At 37.6% G+C, this 19,991-nt stretch overlaps 1 long non-coding RNA gene across 2 annotated transcripts in view; it reads right to left on the reverse strand.

Annotated features, from left to right (window-relative positions):
- Window positions 1-13,575, reverse strand: part of LOC143676320 (uncharacterized) — a 39,142-nt gene extending 25,567 nt beyond the window's left edge. For both annotated transcript variants that reach the window (XR_013172001.1, XR_013172000.1), the window contains exons 1-2: window positions 13,527-13,575; window positions 12,373-12,505 (exon numbers count right to left, since the gene is read on the reverse strand). This is a non-coding gene — a long non-coding RNA (uncharacterized LOC143676320). The remainder of the gene's footprint in view (window positions 1-12,372; window positions 12,506-13,526) is intronic.
- Window positions 13,576-19,991: the final 6,416 nt, after the last annotated feature.

Genomic DNA, 19,991 nt, shown 5'->3' on the forward strand with positions numbered 1-19,991 from the left:
TCTCAGCCACTGAGACTTTATTTTGTCTCATTTCTGTCTTCCCCCTTTTTGACTTTCTCAATAATATGGGTATATTTTAATTGTGAGTTTATTCTGTTTATTTTTCCTTCAGTTATCCAGTCTCACAGTTAATCTGGGAGGAATAAAATTGAGGAATTCTTTGGCGTAGGTTTAGCAACATCACAATTTGATCACACTTGCATAGAAAATGTTATTTCTATAAAATAATCTATATTTTTACAACTACTTTTCCTCATACACAATACTCCTGGAGTAGCAGAGAAATTTCACTGTATCTATGAACAATAGCTCAGTTGATAACTGTCTCTCTCAAATAGATGGTCAATGTTCTTCAGCTGTGCTCCCCTGCTCCTTCTTCCCTCTGTCTCTGCAGTGGTTGTGTCCTTTGTCTCCTTGCCATGCTGACCTTGGTATCTGGTGAACGTAAGGTGTGTTCTCCCATGGTTTGGGTCTCCCTGCCATCATGGTTTACCCTCAGTTCTTAGTGCCATTCTTATTCACCCTATAGTGAATATCCATTCAAGAAGTGTTGAGGTACTGAATGAACAAAGGGAGTGAAAAAGACAATGGACAAGCAGGGATAGTTTCAGAAAATATGAATTGACAGGATCTAGCAAACAATCAAGGGAAAAGGTAGTGTGGCTTAAACAAAAGAGGAAGATATGCCTGCTGCTAAAAATTATGCACCCCAAATCACATAAACATGCAATAATGTATGTTTCCTGAAAGATGGCAATATCAAGTAAAATTGCTATTTATACTTTCATGTAAACGAAAAATTTGACACCTGTCTATTAGTTTGTTGGCTATTAGTTAGATGGCAAATAGCTGATTAGAAGGACATTTGGGGGAAAGGGGAGATGGCTTCACACTGAGAAGGAAGAGAATCATATCTCGTTTCTCTGGTTCTTGTGCAACAGGTTTCCCATCAGCCTGTAATTATCTGAGCTCACAATGGAGCAGGAATAAAGAACTTAGAACTCCAAAAAGCATAAGCATTTGACTTTGGAAAGCATTTTTCAAATGATGCAACTACAAGACTATCCCTTGCTCTGGAAATACAAACCCTGTAATTAAACCCGACGCAAAATGTGCCTTTAAAAGTTTGAAAACTTTTTCCATGTCTTTATCCCCTGCTCAACCCCTACTAATCCTTTCTTTTGTGTTTTTGCTCCTTTTCATAGCATCATAGTCTCTGAATTTAGAAACTACCTCCTATTCGCACACTCTCCAGCCATTTCCTTTTGGTGACATGAAAGTAGAGAATCTAGGTAAGACCAGCTACACAATTTGTGGGATCCAATTCAAATTAAAATGCAAAGCCCCTTGTTAAAAAATTATTAAGAATTTCAAAACAGCAACAGCCAAGCACTAAACCAAGTGTGGCGCCATTCTAAGCACGGGGCCCTCTGAGACTAAATGACTCACACACCCATGCATCTTAGCTTTGTTGTAACACAACCGAGCTAAGTCGCATTGTGAGTGGTGTGGAGGGACAGGGAGAAGGGGAAAACATAGCCTTAATACCTTGCAATATCTCTTAAAATGAAGTTACCAGGGATTGGAGGATGGAGGAGAAAGGGAAGTTGCTGCTTAATATGTTCAGAGCTTCTGTTTGGGGTAATGAAAAATTGAGTAACAGATGTTGATAATAGTAGCACAATATCATGAATATAGTTAATACAACCAAACTGTACACCTGAAAGTACTTAAAATAGGAAATTTTGAGTGATATATATATATGACTACAATAAAAAAGTTTAAAAATAAGGGAAATATCCTTTTTATTGTCTGACAAAAATCACACTAGCTTGAATCCTTCCCATTTTGTGCCTATCACTGGCAGGTCATACATTAAGCAGCTGGTTTAATCAAGGAATTAAACGAAAATGGCAAAAAATACTGTTAGCTAAAAGTGGATGGCAAGCCCTGTTTGAAAATGAAATAATAGGTGGATATATTGGCTATCAAGAAGAACAAATCATAAAATATTCTCCCAACTATAGGGTGGTTGTGATTTTCATAGAAGGAAAATCAAAGGCATTCTCCATGGCCCTTGAGCTGAGGCTGTAGGTAAGGATTAATAATAATGAATCTCATGGCTTCAGAGAGGTACCTTTTTCTCCTAAGTTCCCTAACTGAGACCTCTGACATTGTAGAGAGAGGCAGGGACAACAGAAAGGAGTTTAGGGAAGGCCCTAACCCTATTAATAATCCTAACTTACTGACAAATAAGCCAGGCTGAAGAATTTTCTCTGGATAGGGCAGAAACTCCAAAAATACAAACCTTATTCACTGCAGTATTTTTCTACAGTTGTATTTTATATGTTCACATTGAAGATAATTATCATAATAACAGCTAATCTCTTAGAATACATCAAGAAATTGACTGCCATACCTTGGGTTTAAAAGATGCTGACCAGTATTAAAGTAGGTAAGAGATGAGATCTGGGAGAGATTTGATACTAGCCATGCCTTCTTCCTGTTCTTGTATGTTTAATTTCTACAGGAGCCATTTGGAGACAATCTGATGACTTTCTTGAAGGCTAAAGCATAGTGATTTGAGATGAAGTAGGAACTGGTCAGAGTTGGGAAGAAAATGTAAGGGATTGGTAGACTTGGGTGTGTCCAGTGCATTTTGCAGACTGAGAGCTATTTACAGTATTTTTCAGGATATCTTACCAGTTCCATGCAGCAGAGTAGAAAACAAAAGCACAAATTCTTAGGTTAGAAAGATCTGTCTTACAACTTTCTAACTATGTGACCTTGGAAAATTCACTTAATCTCTTTCAAATTTAGGTTTGCTATCTATGGAATGAGGACAGAATTGTTCTTAGAATTAAATGAGTTAATATAAGAAACTGCTAGCAGAGTTCCTGGTACATAACTGACACTTAATAAAAATTAGTTCCCTCTCCCTCTTCTTTCCTTTGTCTTCCCTCTTTCACACGTCCTGGGATTATAAAAGAGAAGATATAGTCCTCCACAGAAAATCGTTATAGTCTTTCTCAGAATGGAGCAAGTGAAAAGAGCATGTTGCCGTCTAAATCCTTGGCTCTTGAGTTTAAGGATTGCTAGTCCTCAGCAACTGTTCCTGATACCAAAAGTTTATAGCCAATGATTTTTCACTTCTTATCCTGCTGAATCATGTGTCTTCTGTAGCAAGAAGCAAATCAACAAGAAACGTTTTGATTACTTAAGGGGTCATTCCTGCATCTACTCTTTCATTTCAGCAGCATAGAGTCACCCCACACTGGGACATGTGGATTTAACAACAGCATTCATTAACCCCATTGCCAATGCTATTGCCAAGGACATCCTGTGAAAAAAGAAGTGACCCCCAGTGTAAGGCCCACCTTTCCCTGGGATTCTAAATAATATTTTAGAAAATGGGTAGAAATGCAGACTTATGTAGACACATACACACACAGTAAAGTCAGACATAGCATCTTGTTGGAAACATCTTGTTGGAAACAAGCATTTTGTTGGAAACAATGGTAATGGGTAATGGTGCTTCTGGAAAACACAAACCAAATGGGGTTGACCCTAAATAGACACAGACTATAGATACAGTCTGATTCATACACAACTATAAATCAAGATTTTAGCTATATTTCTTTAGCTGGCCCCCTCCAGCTCACTTCTCCCCAAGTCTCCAAAGGATCAATCTATTAGCTTTGTATCTATGGCAGACACTGCTAGCTGGGTACCTCATATAGATTCTCTTCTTCCATGTTCATAGAAACTTCATTTTGTTTGAAGCAACCAAATACACATTTTCTGGGGCCCCTTGTAGCTAAGGGTGGCCATGTGACAGAGTTCTAGCCCAAAGGAACAAAAGTTTACTGAAGATTAATGAAAAAGTTTTCCTGATCAAGGTGTCATCACATTTACCTTGTTGCTTTCTTCTGCTAACTGGATGGCTGAAGCTGCAGTAGCCATCCCACTACCATGAGGGAAAGGCCAGAAGAATCACAGAGACTTCAGCCTTGATATACTTGAGCTACAACCTGGTGTATGCCGTAACTTGTTTAAGCCATTGTTGTTTGGGTTTCCTTCTAAAAACATTCTCAAATGGAAATAGTCATTTTTGTAGTTGACCAGAAATTTCCACTAGATTCTTTGTTACTATATAAGCATTGCTCCACATAAAGTTCAATAGTTCACAAGATCCCCTAGTGCAGTGACCCACTAGCTTTTCCCTATTTTCATATGCTGCAGCAAAAAAGATCATAGATTCTAGAGACTGAGAACCTGTATTCAAATACTAGCTCCATACTTAATGCATTGTGACCTTATCTGGTCACTTAATGTCTTTCCCTCTGATCTTTACCAGTAAAACATGCATAGTATTACTCACCATTTTCTGACTACCTCACTTACTGAGATGATCAAAGGAGAATAAGTCATTGAGAATGTTTTGGAAACTGTTAGACACCACACAAATGGTTATTACTATGTCAAGGACTTTTTCATATTCCTCTCTTTCCCCAATACCAGATACTTTTGCCCATGGTTGCTGTTCTTTATACATTTGAGATACAGGATGAATTGGTTTGCTCAGGTGAGCTAGATACTTCAAAAAGTAGAAATAAGCCCCACCTGCCCTGTATAGGAATGGAAAATATTTAGCATGCTTAAATAAAAATATTTAGCTCTTCTTCTATAATCACAGGCAAAATTAGCCAATCAGTCCTCCCAATGAGCCAAAATTATTCTCCACACAATCACCACAAATCCAACAGCATCTTAAAAACAGTAACTATCCATGCCCTAAGAAAAAAGGTAGTTGCTCTAATAATGAGAGATCAAGACAGCAAGAACTGAACACAAGGTCATTAGAAAAAGCACCATAACGTGAGGAACAAAGTGAAATATCAGGACCCTGATGATAGAACTGACAGAGGGCAGCATCTGGGAACACAACTTCAAGACTGATGGCCATGTCTGGCATGGATGGGGAATGGCTGAGCTTCGGCAATCAAGAAGTACCTACCTAACCAAGAGACAGCTGCCCAGTTTTACTCCTACTTCTTCACTTTCTATTGCCTCCACACCATACCCTGCTCTACCCTCCCTGTTTTGTATCTATCCATTCTTTTCGCTGTTACTGGCCTTCTTTTCTTCCTCATCTTAGAACTCCTCATCAAGGACATCATGACCCAGACAGACATGGATTCAAATGCTGCTCCTTGTAGGCTGGGAAAAGTTTGGTGAGTTGACAAATCTCTCTTCATCTCCACTCCGTCCAAGGAGGACAGGAATAGAATCTCATGGGTTTACAGTGAGCGTGCAATGTGCTAATTTATGTGAAGTGCCTTATACATGCCTGGGCACATTGTCAGAGCTCTTCTTTAGCTGGAGTAGAATTCCATTCACCTTCCTGGACATCTCTCAAGAATCATGGCATTTCTAGAAGATTCACTATGGTTGCAGATATTTTATAAGGATCAGTAAATATTCTAGTTTATGAAGTAAAAGAAATCTACTTAGAGCAAGTTATAGGTATACTTTGATAAATACCCACAATGATAACCTGACTATATGTCAGATAAGTACTGGCTATCAGACATGTTTAGTTTAATACAATTTTTAATGAAAGGAGCTCCACATTTCACTTATATTTTCCAGTGAAATTCTATCTTCTCAAATAATTTTTACACATATGGAATTTATTTTCCCTCACACCTGGCTATATTTAATTTGTCATGAGAGGTTCCTAACTGTGTTATGTTACCTATTCCCATGATGCTTAAGAGTTAAATGTGTTTCCTGCTTTCCTGAATTTCAAATAACGTGAATAAAATAACCAATCCTTGGGCACACAAATGCAATATCCTGAGACTACACACACACACACACATGCACACACATGCACATGCATATTCTATGCTCCTGTTTTCTATTAACTTGCAGCTTGTGGGTATGGGGGAGGGAAGAAGTAATAAGAATGAGGAAATAATGAACCAGTTAAAGAGAATTACTTGAATTTTTCATATTGTGGCTTTTCTTAAATGGTCTCATCCATCCTAATAATATAGTATATTCCTGACACCTTAATAAGTTATTCATTTGATCTGTCTGCTTTTTTCCCTTATGAGCTAGATACTGTGAATACTTAGAAGAGTATTTCACATTTGAAAAGGAGAAAGAGATTTTAAAAATAACTGCAGTTTAGTATTCTATTTAAATTAGGAGTAAATTGTGGAAGCTCTTAGGCTTATCTTAACAATAAAGGCTCAAAAATAACCATTTAATACTCATTTATTTAATTGCAACTATTCTACATTATTTATTATGGCTTATTAGGTCCAACTTATTAAAATGGCTTAAATTCTATTTTTACAACTTTAACTATTAAATGGCATTTTACATTTCTCAAAATATATGCAAATTGACTTTGATACCTAGTTTGGGAGGTGGAAAGACAGTGCAGAATGATAAAAAATAAGCAATCTCTGAGCAGTCAGATATGTGGGATATGGTTCCTTCTATGACTGACTGTGAGCAAGTTTTGGGGAAGTCATATTATCTCATTGAGGTAATCTTATCTATAAAATGGAATTAATATTCTACCATCTCAAAAAAAAAAAGGAGCTGGACTGTTTGACAATCCAGAGAAAAGTTTAAGAGTGTGTGCTTAATAAAAATTGCTGAATTAATTACAAACCTGATTCTTAATATACAAGTAAGATTGACTAAAACCCCATTCCAAATTTTATAGGAAATTCAATGTCCTATTCAAGAATTTTATAAAGTTATAGAGTCTTACTTTTCTCCCTGCCGTATCTTGGTTCAGATTTCCTGCTTCTATCGTATGTGTGTGTGTGTTTTACCTCCATTTAAGGCTTATTTCTGTTCCTTGATTTCTATGGTTTCTTTTCTTCAATTAGCCCTACACACACAAAACATATACCCGTCTAATGCAAATAACCAGATACCACCCTCATGGTGAAGCTGTGTATATCTTACTCCAGCAAGCATTTAGGAGTAAATTGAGAAGGGCTAAATAACAGTGCTACACACAAGACAATTTACATTTGAATGCTAAGATTTCTTTTAAAAAAATCACTGGACCGTGGGGCTTTCCAACCCTATAAAAAGAGGTCACAAAGAACAATTATGAGAAATCCTATAGCAATTGTTATCAGTACATGTATTTTATTGTTCTTCTGATTAAAAGTTATTATTTTAGCAGCTGGCATCAGAAACAACATTTATGTATGTACCATGGGAAAAAATTTTAAAAGCCTGAATATTTTCAATTCTCCTTCAAATTGTTCTTATAAATACACACCCTTTCATCAACCAGGGCATATCAGAACCCATCTGACAACAAGTACTGGGCTCTCTTTTATGTGGATCCTGAACAACCTGTGCTAGACATTACAAGTTTCATTTCTGAGGCTTTCAGCAGTTTGTTTAGGAAAATGCCATTTAGGGAACAAAACAAAAGCATCTGTCTGGATCCAAAATTAGTCTCTTACTCTCCATATGTATTGCCACCAGGAAGATAGTCTGAAGGAATGTAGACGAATGTTTTTCAAAGTGTTCTCTTATAATTTAGAAACTGTTAAGTCTTAAATGAGGCTGTGAGGAGATGTAAATAAAGTATCATAGTAAATGTTCTTTTCAGCAAAATGGATTGTTTTCTATAAGTGAGATATTATATTTCACATCATTTCCCCTAATCAGAAATATTCAGAATATGTTGGGTGTGCCTACACCATGTGATGGACAAAAATACTCTCACTGCCAAGGGAGACCCACTGATGTTACCTTTGATAGGAGCTGCTTGGGTTTGGGAGCCTGAGGATACCATGTCAGCAATTTTCCCAAGCTCACAGAAGCATGTTCGGTACTGGACATTGTTTCTCCCCATGAGAGCAGTCCAGAAACCCAGAGCAGCAACTCTGAGAATGGAAGGACCAAAAACACGTGATATACCTTTAGGGAGGCAAAAACTTGAAGGGTATGCCCATTTCGCAAGGAATATTCTTAGTTTGTAGTTTTACCATCCTATGCACATGTGCCAACTTCATGAGCTAAGAAATTCAATTCATTAAACCTTGCCTAAAGCCCTCTGCTAATTGTTCACCGAGAGAGGAAACACAGTGTGGTTAAGATCCTGGCCTCGAGCCAGACTACCTAGGTACTGAACTTGGCTCTGCACCAACCGGCTGTGCAGCCCTCAGCACATCAACCTTTCTGTGCATCAACCAGAAGTAATAGTAACCTACCTCAGGAAGTAGAAGATGATAAAGGGACTTAGAGCAAGGATGGAAAACAGATATACAGCATTCCAAGTACAGCCAAAGAGTCATGTGAATAGAGAAGGATAAAGCAATCCCAGGGAGTTAGGGGTTAAACACATTCACATCTAGAGTGCTCGAGTGATGGTAAAACCACTTGAAGATAATACAGCAAAATGAGCATCCTATATGACACAGTGATGGAGTCTGACCAAAAAGCAGGGATATTTGAAAGCCAATACAATGACTACTCTGGTTCCCATCTTTACAGTTAGCTCCAAAAATCTCATATATATATAAAATATAATATGATATATATAATCAACTTATTGCATATTCTTGGATTCAGAACAACAGGTAAGTTTAGCTTGCTACAATTTATTATTGAGTAACACACCAATCCAGTCCATACCACAAAGATAGATCCAATCACTGGCAAAATAATCATCATCTGCAAAGTACATAATTCCCCCCAAGTAATGTACAAATTTCCTTGAAAAGACTTGTATTCAAAGTCTCCCAAGTCAAAATACCAGGTACATTTGGGAGAGAAATGCTGAATTCCCCTTCCATAATAGTCATATCAAGCTCCATTAACAATATTGTTTTAATCATATTTCCCTTCTCTCAGGGATCTAAAAATTCAACCCTGGGCGCTGAGACAACCCATAAAAATTGAAGCAATAAAAAGCAAAAAGTGCAGACTTTTAAAATAGGTCTGAGAATGTCATTGTTTCCTGCAGGTAGAAATGCAGTGATATAAAACTCTAGTTAGAAGCAGGGAAACCGTTGGCAGCTGGCATGGAAATTACTCCCTTATTTATTACTGTTATTAAGTGAGATTCGCATGCCACATAATTCGATAAAGAATAATGTCTATCTGATTGCATGGGATGAGAGTCTGGTCCATTATTATTAATTTGTCCACTCTCTTGCCATTAAGTGACTGCTCGTCTAGACTGTAAAAAGTAGTACAGGAATAACACAAAACATTTTAGACCTTATTCTCAATAAGATAATGAATGCCAGCTACCCTACCAGTAAGAGATTCAGCTACCTGCTTCAATATCTTTCTGCCCCTCTGAGATAATGTTACTCCTTACCCAGCTGGTTGATCAGTTCAGAACTCTGGACTTCTATGATAGAGACTTGTGACCACATAAAAGTTTGTTCTTGAAGCTTTTCATCTATTAAAGCCTAGATCAGCCTGTAGGGCATTCTGTAACACCTCATTCACCTGCTATCATCAGAGTGATGGGCATTTATACATTAAATAAAATTTTAGATAATTGAAGCCTTCATCTTTAGGTACCCAAATTTTTGCATTTTAAACACCTCTAAAACAATCATTTCCATAACAGTAGGCACCCCTTCCTCTATTTTCTTCCTTTTTATTTTTTTAAATCAGTGTACCGAATATAAGCTACACTTTTCTTGTTGACTCAAGTCACTGTTGTGTACACTGGTTATTATTTTAGGCCAGAGCTACAAAGGTGGTACTTCTGTTGGGTGTCTTGGTCTCAAGGACCCATTATGGTCTTTGTGCACCATCTCCTGATAAGGAGCCAGGCAGCTCCAGAAATTCTCCAGTGCTGAAGCTAGTTAAGGCATCCCTAACACCCAGCGGTCTAGACAGCTTTGATTGACCTTCTTGTACTGCCAGCTGGCTGACTAGGGCAGGGTCTGCATACTAACATCATGTCTCAAAACCACTTAACATAAAAGAAACCCATTTTCACCTGGCTTCCATATTCTGCTTATAGAAGCCTATGAGATTTGTCCCTTCCCCACAGTGTTCTGAATATCTCACTGATTGCTTGCCAAGCCTGTCCCCAGACTTCTCCTGAAATCCCAATACAGTGGACTCAGACTGGCCCTCAGCAGCTCTTCAAGGAAAGCCATCTCTGAAGACATCCACTTGTTATCTCCTGATTTAAGCCCTGCTGCTGCAATTCCTAGCTCCCTCCAGGTGGTTCTGTGAAATCTCAGGGCCACCTTATTCTCTGATCTACTCTATATAGGAAAGAATTTAAGTTAACAACTTCTGCCTCTCGGTATATGTAGGTGGAACTCAATATTAGATCCTAGAAAGTCTAGTGATCCAAAAGCCATTACTGGCTTCATTAATGACCTTTTCAATCTTCTTAATTTCTAACTGGACCCAAGAATTGAAATACCATGGGGAAGCCTGGGAAGCCATGCAGTATGGAAGCTGCAGACCCCCAACCTCTCTTTCTCTTTCTCTCTCCCCTCCCTGCCCCTCCCTCATATGCACACATATACACATACCTGGTGGAAGAAAATCAACCAGATTACCAGTAATATAAGTCTTTATTAGAGAGTTCTTGGAAATAGAAGGATCCAAAAGTATGTTATAATGTGGGGAAGGAGAGCAGAATATTGTATAGGTTTTAGTAGGAAAGGTGCAACTGGTTGGGAAAGAGAGAAACTATACTGAAGGATTAGCATCCATCATTTGGGAAATCCAGATTTTATTAAGAGGAGTGAAGAGGAAGTTAAGGGTTAGGGACAAGGACATGTGAGCACCAAAGTGGAAATTGCAAAATCCAAGTCCTTTAGGACATGTAAATATTTAACTTTATAGAATACATGATGGGACAAGCATCAGGCTGAGAACTTTACAAATGCAGACTCCCAAAAATATCACCAAAATTGTTGATATGACAAAACCAAGTTTCTTATAAAGGAGGGCACTGTATTAGCAGAGCCTTAATAGTACCTCAGAAGGGGAAGGGAAAAGTTGGGATATTTATTAAAACTTTGAGGTCTTGTTTTAAAATGATTCTTTAATGTAGGGAGCTTGAGTAGGATTGGGTAAAAATCATAACAAAATAGTTTAGAATTAGTGAGCACAGCAAAGGAAAGATTTTGAGATAACAAGAGTCTCGAGATATAAACTTTTCATTACGTACTTTCCATTGAATAGTTGATGGGTCTCTCAGGAAGTTCACAGAATAAACAATAAAATTATTTGCAACTCTTATCTTCCCATGCAAGAGGTTCCCAGAATAGTAAAATTATGTAAATGAAAGCAGTGAAATAGTAAAATCTGTCCAATGTAGAAAGTAAGCTACGAAGATGATTTTGATTCTCACACCAATCATTTCCCTAATGACACTGGCTGTAGGGACACTAATTATCAGTGCCCAGCAGCTTGGCCAAGGTAACAAAGCTATGAAGTGCCACAGGTAAGATTTGTACCCAGGCAGTCTGATGCTAGAGCCTGGAATCTTAGCCACTGCTCAACACTGTCTCCAGACCCTACCCTTGCAATTTTGGGTGCAGCTTGCAACACTAGCCCTCTATCAGGGCACATAACTTTGTTCTGATTAGCTACTGTCCTTATTTAGGACCTGGGCCCAACCCTGAATTCCAGCCCCTGATTCGGAGCCTGTCTCCAACCCGCTGATTTGCTACCGTAACATAGCAACTCTCCTGTGGGAACAGCCTCCTCTTCACCTCACTCCCTATATTAAGCCCCTCCTCAGTACCCCAGTGCATTAGCCTGGCTACTTAAAATACTTCCTGTTTCCAGAATTAGAGCTGATGTTTTTGTATGTCTGATTTGACAGCATGCCTGTACTTCTCTGTTGACCATCTCTAGAGCCAGCTTCTAGAAACTCCTCCCACTCTGTAGTGCCCTACACAGTGATTTGCTATTTGTTTATGGCTGGTTCAACCAACTATGACTCATGTGCCAAACCTGGCCCCTTGTCTGCTTTTGTAACTCCTATGATCTAAAAATGGTTTTTACACGGTTAGAGTGTTGAAAAATCAAAAGTATAATCTTTTATGGTATGTAAAATCTACGAAATTTGAATGTCACTAATAAATTAAATTTAATTGGAACGCATAGAAACTTGTTTTTGAGGCTCAGTGTCAGAGTTGAGTGTTGAGACAATATCGCCCACAAAATCTAAAGTATTTACCATTAGACCCATTCCAGAAAATAAAAAATGTCAGCCCCTGGTTTAGGGCCTTTGCTGCCTCATGCCTGAATTCAAGATAGTTCAGCCATAGGAGTCCCATGGTCACAGGAAGCATGTGGTCTGTTACCTGGAATCTTTTGGAAACTCACCGTTGCCAAAGGCATCACTCCTGTTCTGTACATCAATATTCTGCTGGTGCCTTGAGAGACTTGGAATGAGGCTCCCCTGGCAAGTTATAATTGCACTAGTCAAGTCACTCCCATCCCACTTTCAATCCTCGATCTATAAAGAAGAATTACTTGGATTAGTGAAGAAGATAATCACTTCCTCTTTCCTTCCTGTGTGTTTCCAGTTTCCAGGATTTGAGGAGAAGATTTTTCAATCGCGCGAAAGAGATAACTTTTTATTCAAATTGTAGTTTCCTGTGCTACCTAAAGTGAGACTGTTTAGAAGTAACCAAAACTGCTTTGTCTCCAGTCTCTTTTGGCGTAGCACAGCTAAAGAGCAGATGAGTTAAAATAATAAACTTGATTTCCTGCTTTGCTCACCACTGGCTGGGGTTCAGTCAATAAACAAGTTATCTGTAGCTTCCTTGGGTGGGAATTGGACCAGACTTCCCTGTGGAAATCTGTGGGTGAGAGAGTACTGGTGTACACCTTTGCCACAGTGCCTGAATTGGCAAGAGTGACTTTTTTGGCATTAAAGCAGGATCTGTAAGGAAGCTTGTTTTTGCCTTATTCTTCTTAGGGTTCCATGGCATTGTTCTCAACATAGTTTGGATATGCACTAAATTTGCATAAGTAACTGAAAATTGAATGGTGGATATTGGGGATGGGGTGGGTAATCTGAGCTAAATTCATTCTATAAACTGGGATATCACCTGGAAGGGAAGAAAGCTGATGAAGTTAACATAAGACTGGAAGATTTTCAGCATAAGAGGTAACATCATGATATCTCTTGCATTGCTTTTTCAGTAACACTGTTAGCAGCTAAGCTTTGGTTTTGTTCCCAGAAAACTCTTCTTGGTAAAAATTTACTCCAGAGTCACCTTTGTTTTCTGATCTTTTGGATATGTTCAGAAGAGTGTGCGGTCACCTGAAATATGAGTGTTAGTTTCAAAACATGGAGTTCTACACAGGTTTGGACAAGAATATGTGGAAGGCAAAGACTTGGGAGTGTGGAATGGCAAAAAGACACAAGGATTGGGTCAAAGGGTGTCCTTAGGGACAGTTGTGAAGATGGATGCCACTCTAGTCAATAGCTCCTCTACCTATAACCAAATACCCCACAACCTAGCACCAACCTCTATTTCTTGCCTCGTTTCTTCATTCCTGGTTAGAAAATTACCAGGTAGTGAAACTGACTATTCAACATATTTGGCAAATTTTGTTTTACTACTTCACTTGTCTTTATGACATCACTGTGTTGCCTGCCTTCAGTTTGTCTTCTCTGCTTTTCCTTCACAAGGCAAGTACTATTCTACCTATCTTTTTTGACCCAGTCCAAAGTCCCTATGTAACATGTTTGCTGTACCAGCTGAGCTGAAAAATTATCTGCCCATTCTCAACATTTCAATGGAATTCATAGCCATTACCATTTCCTCCCTGCTAAGCATGTGTTGTTTGGATTTGTTTCATTACTTTGCCTTGTGTGAATGTCTACCTCACAACTGGACCCTAAGAAGGAGAGATGATGACTTACAGTTCCTTGTATGGCTACAAGCCCTCTATCAGAACTTTGCACATGGTAGACAGACAATATATGTTACTCTGACAATTATCTAAGGACCCTGGTACTTAATAGATGAATTTTAATGTTAAATCAGCTCAAATTATAAATGTGGATAAAACACATAGCTTCCCCAAATGAGTTCACAATTTGCTTGTTTATTATGTACTAAATGAATTGTTCCTATTAAAACAGTGTTCATTTTCCTCTATAGAACTGGCTATAATTTCAGTCCTTAATGAAAAAAATATTATTGAAGGTTTCATAGTTCCTTCTTTGTTTGGCCTAATCTGATTTGTTTTAGAATAAAAAGAAACTGAAGGAAGAGAATGTTTCCTGTGTTTTCACTGATCATAGAACAGTTCACATTGATTAAATTTCCTATGTTTTTCCAAATACAGCAATATTATCTGTGTTTTAACAGTAATTATCATGCAGGCAACCATCTGCCAGCACATGTTTTTACATAACCTTTCCCCAGTGATTCCAGTGAGCTTTGCCAAATTGTTAACAAAAGTAGTCTATTACTGCAATTCAATCTTAACTAACATGGTTATCAAACTCTACTGCTTTCTTATTACAATTGCTCTAACATACAATCATTATATTAGTTCCCCAAATTCTCAGTTATAAAATGTGATCACCCTTCTTACCCAAAGGCTAATGTTTGCACCCTTCTTACCCAAAGGCTAATGTTTGAGCCCATTCTCTGTTTATTTTCTGTAAAATGTGGCTCATGGTGTCACACTTATGAAATTTATTTATATGAAGTTTTTGTCCACTTTTATTAATTTTGCACAAACTGTTTGTCTTTTCTACATGTATACATTTATCGTTGAAACCAAACATTTAACTAAAGTAGTTGATCAAGTCTACCTAAAAACTTGACTTTTATTGCTGTCATTTGGCATTTATTGATTTGTTGCTTTAACCGTCAAGTTGTTTTGGCACATAGTATATATGTACAGAGACTCACAGGTGGTAATGTTTCAAAGTGTAGGCCAAAAATAAGTTAAGACTCCCTAAAGATTCTAACAGCTGAAGACTATAGGAAATCATTGAATCATTTGAGAGCTGAGGAATGAGAGACTCTGAAGGAAGTAATCACTCATCCTTAGGTCCTGTATAGTCTGGCTGAACCTTCATCAGGGCTGTAATTTTAAACCTTCATCATCAATCACCAATTATAACAAATGAGAAGATAGAAGTTAATGATGCAAGCCGCGACAATTGCTGAACACATTTAAATGAGGGGCAGCACCTGACTGAATTGCCAGAGAACTTTGAGGATTTCAATAGATTTCCCTTCTAGCTTAAAAATAAAAGAGGAAAGAAATCATTCCAAAACTATCACCGCAGACATGTTTGTAAATAAATACTTGAAAGAGAGTTTTATATAGGGAGTAAAGATTTGTTTTTTGTTTTTAACTTACACAAACCAAAGCTAGTAGAGGCAAATGAAGTAATGTCTAAATCACACAACCTAAAAAATGGGGCAAAGAAGAGATAGCCAGAAAATTTGCATGGAAAACTAATTTCATTGCCTGGATGAAAAATTAGTCTAGAATAACAATGAAAACAACTCCTAGTGGATAAAACCACAGAATTGTTTCGTGTCAGGTCGCATCTGCTGAGCCCAGAAAGCCCACCAAGGACACTAGTTAATAGTAAGTACCTTTTCGCTGTGACTGCCACAAGGACCACGTTAGTGAATTCCCCTTAATATAATCAGTGACTTCCTCTAATAAAAAGGAAAGAGTCATTAAATCACGTTTAAATTTCCAGAAGAGAATCAGCTTTTTAAAAGAAACCTATCAAAACTTAACAAACATAGAATTTATGTATGTTACACTGGATCTGCTTAAGGTGATATGTGCCAGTATTTTAGAAAATATCCCACAAATAAAAATAATAATCTAGGAATACCACAAAAAACATAGATATTGGATAGATACGGCGTTTTTCTTTTGAAGTAAGATCTGAAATGTGTGAAAAGCTGATATTAAAAAGAATAACAATAATATTGATATGACTGATGTTAGAGTAGCTAGCATTTATCACATACCTACTAAGTTTTAGACTCAGGCCTTGGCACTTTACTACCACTCTCTCATGGCCAGCTGTTATGCAAAAAGCTTCAGCAGGTATATTGCTAGTACACTTAAGAAGCCCTTGCTTTATGGGAAGAGAAAAGCACTTGCTTAATGAAAAGAGAAAAGGACAAAAGGAGAAAACACTGGTGCAAATTCAAGGTCAAATTTAGCCCTCAGTCTTAATTTAATAACTGGGAAGGCATGAAAAAGAAACAGTAAAACAAAGGAAAGCTCTTGGGAGCCAGGGACAATGTCTAAAGGAATCTCTGGGTTTAAGTGTTTAGGTACAATACCAGTCGCATAAGGTGTGCTATACAAGAAAAACAACTCGACCTGGTGGGAAGACCTCCTCTCTGTGGTGTGCCCCCTCATCTCACTGTGGCAGCTGTAGTCAGCCCTCAGGTTACCGGGCAGACAGCCACTGTGGCACTGCCCGGGTGGCACGGATGCTCCCCAGTCCAAGAGATATGATCCAGCAGTGTGCTACATCAACTTCAAGGCCAGCTTTATTTCTGTACCTACAGGGAAAGAGGTAATCCCTGGCAAATGGCCCTAATTCCATGGTTCTCAAAAACCCAATTCAGAAAACCATTTTTAAACATCCCTTTAACTCTCCTGCTTAACTGAGTCCCCTAGTTCCTCCCACCACAGACCAACCTGAAGTGATTTTCATAGAATGAATGCATGTTGTATCATTATCATATAAGCCACAAATAGTTATCTCTATGTTAATTTTTTAACTTTATTGTAGTATAAGCAGACACATATGTATATATTGTAGTAATATATATACATATCTCAAAATTTTTCATTTCAACTGCTTTCAAGTGACCAAATTCAATAGTATTAACATCATTCACAAGACTGTGCTACCATTATCAATATCCATTACCCAAAATTTTTCATCACCTCAAACAGAAACTCTGCATCCATTAAGCAATACACCCTGTCCTCTGGTAACCTGTAATCTACTGTCTCTATGAATTTGCTTTTTCTAGATATTTTCTATAAAGTGAGATAGTAAACTATTTGTCTTTTTGTGTCTGGCTTATTTCATGCAACATAATGTCTTCAAGTTTCATCCATGTCAAAGCACATATCAGAATTTCATTCCTTTTTGAAGCTGAATAATACTCATGTGTATATACCACATATCCATTAATTTGTTGGTGGACACTTGTGTTTCTTTCACCTTTTGGCTATTGTGACTAATGCTACCATGAGTATTTGTGTGCAAACAACTATTAGAGTCCAAAGTCTTTCAACTTTGGAGGGGTACATACCTATAGTGGGATTGCCAGGTCATATGATATTTCTATGTTTAACTTTTTTGAACCACCAAACTATTTTCTACAATGGCTGTACCATTTTACATTCCCACCAACAATGTACAAGGGTTCCTATTTTTTTGCATCCTTGCCAACATTTTTGTTGTTGTTGTTTTAATAATAGCCATTCTAGTAATAGCTAGTGAAGTGTATCACATTGTGATTTTGATTTGTATTTCTCTAATCATTAATTATATTGAGCATTTTTCCCATTGACATTTTTTATTGGTCATTTTTGTAGTCTTTGGAAAAATATCTATTCAATTTTTAGTTGGGTAATTTGTCTTTTGTTGTTGAGTTCTTTATATATCTTGGATATTAAACCCTTATCAAATATATGGTTTACATTTAGTAGGTTGTCTGATTATACTGATTTTAAATATCACACAGGCATCCAGACATATGTGGCTTAATAAGTAATCAGAGGTGAAAGGCCATGGCAATTTCTGATCATTAACCTGTTCTCTCCACTTGGTTTTTGGAAGTAGAATCAACTACTGTTTTGAAGTTAGACTGAGTCAACTCCGGGTAACTGAAATCAATCAAAATGAGGGAAGAAATGGTAGGGAAGGGATGGCGTTTCTTGAGGGAGAGTTTGGACTGTCTATTAATAGGATATGTATGATGTCAATTAATTAATAAGAAAAAATGCAAAATGGAAGAAGCTTAGCCTTAATTATAACCTGGTCTTATGAAACATGTCACATAAGTTACAAAAGGCTACTATCTGAGCACATATATTTGATTAAATGGTTTGCATTAAACAGACAAGGAGTTTATCAACTAAATCATTGTGCTTTTTGGATAGCATACACCCTTGTCTGTCCTTGGAAATTGTACTAAATCAAACTGTTGAAGAGCAGAAATGTCACTTCCATAATAGGTCGGTGTTTCTGCTCTATTCGGCATTTCATGCTGGAGCCATCAGCCCTAGAAACTGCTGTTAGAACAAGCTAGGTCTGAATTAGGGATGAGAGAAGGAAAATGCTCCATCAGAAAATGTTCAATTAAAGAAAGTATAGAAGGAGAGGAGCAAGTACTGGTTATTTGTAAGACAGTAGACTGAGGCAAAATAACAACAGAGATGGTAGGACATGAAAAGTTACTGTCCAGAAGTGGGAAAATGTCTCAGGTATCCCACAACAAACCTTGTTTCTTCTGCTGCTATCAAGTCAGGGATCACTGTAGGACTATCTATTACTTCTATCCATGTACAGGATACCAGCACATGGAGCAGGGACCAAAGAAGCATCTTGGACCCAGGAAAGAAGCAAAATTCAATCTCCACAGCCATCTTTTATTGGCCCAGGTCTGGGTTCCAGCCTTGAAGTACTGTGTGCAGCCTGTACTTCTGACCATGATGGGTACAGGGGTTGACAGGTGTAGATGGCTCTAAGGAGACAGGCTACTGCAGTCACCATGGCAACATCCATCATCCCCTGAAAGTCTCTGAAAGTAGAACCTACCAGCTACAACCTTAACCAGGATCAAAGAATTTTAGCAAAGTAAAAAATGCTTATCTCATACAAACAAAAGTTTATTTTTCCATCTAGAACAACATGAAAATTTTGTATCTGTCTCATTCAAAGTGGATCATAACCTTATCATCAGTCTATCTACTGCTCTGCTAAGATGCCCCAAACCTCGCTGGTTGCTCTTGAGAAGATAGAATATACAGATCAAGTTGTATTTTTCTGCCAAACATTTTGGGCACATACTATTGGTCAAAGAAGAAGAAACATTAGAATACTAAAATAAAATTGAGAGTCACCAGTCATGAAGCCTTTAATGGTCATTAACTATACAATGAAAAAATTAAAAGAGCAACATATTTGCTGTTTCAAAAGCACTGTTAACTTTTTAGGGAAAGGGAAAAAAAAAGTGAGGGAAAAACACATCTAAAATTCCAGATCAAAATAAATGCTGTGTTTCTGTGTTTATATCTATTTGTATATATATATTCTATTTTTCCTCCCTTTTAAAATATGTATATAATAAGCAGTATAAAAAATATATTCCTTATTCTGATCAAAAGGGGTATCAGTGGCAGAGACAGTTCAAATAGAGTCAAGAGGCAATTTTGGAGGGTGCTCTTATGCAAGTTTCAGTTAACCTGCCAAGACCCAACCAGGACCGTTCCAGCCAATCCTAAAGAACACCTAGGGCAATATATATGACTCCACAAGGGTTCCATGCACTAGAGTAACTTTCCAGTCACCTACAACCTTCAGATGGGTCCAGGTAAGTCCTGAAACTTAGCTCACCCTCTTCAGAACAACAGCTAGTTCTATCTCCCTTTCTCATATTAGTGACAGACCCTTCCAATACAAAAAATTTAGAATGGCCATAGTCCGAACACTCCTAGAGAGTGGGATGGAAAGATCAAAGGTGATGGTGGAGCTATAAAAGATAGGATTTAACAAATGAAAAGGAATGCAGAATCATTAAATTGATATCTCCTTTAGTCTCCAGTATCTTAGGGCAGCTAGAAGTAAAAAACCTAAAATTGTAAAATTGTAAACCATGTCAAACTCTGAAATATGTTCTACAACTAATTGTGGTGCTGTGCTTTGAAATTTATGGCTTTTTTGTATATATGCTATTTTTTCAGAAAAACAA

The sequence above is a fragment of the Tamandua tetradactyla genome, chromosome 3 (genome assembly GCF_023851605.1).
Source record: "Tamandua tetradactyla isolate mTamTet1 chromosome 3, mTamTet1.pri, whole genome shotgun sequence".
Lineage (NCBI taxonomy): Eukaryota > Metazoa > Chordata > Mammalia > Pilosa > Myrmecophagidae > Tamandua > Tamandua tetradactyla.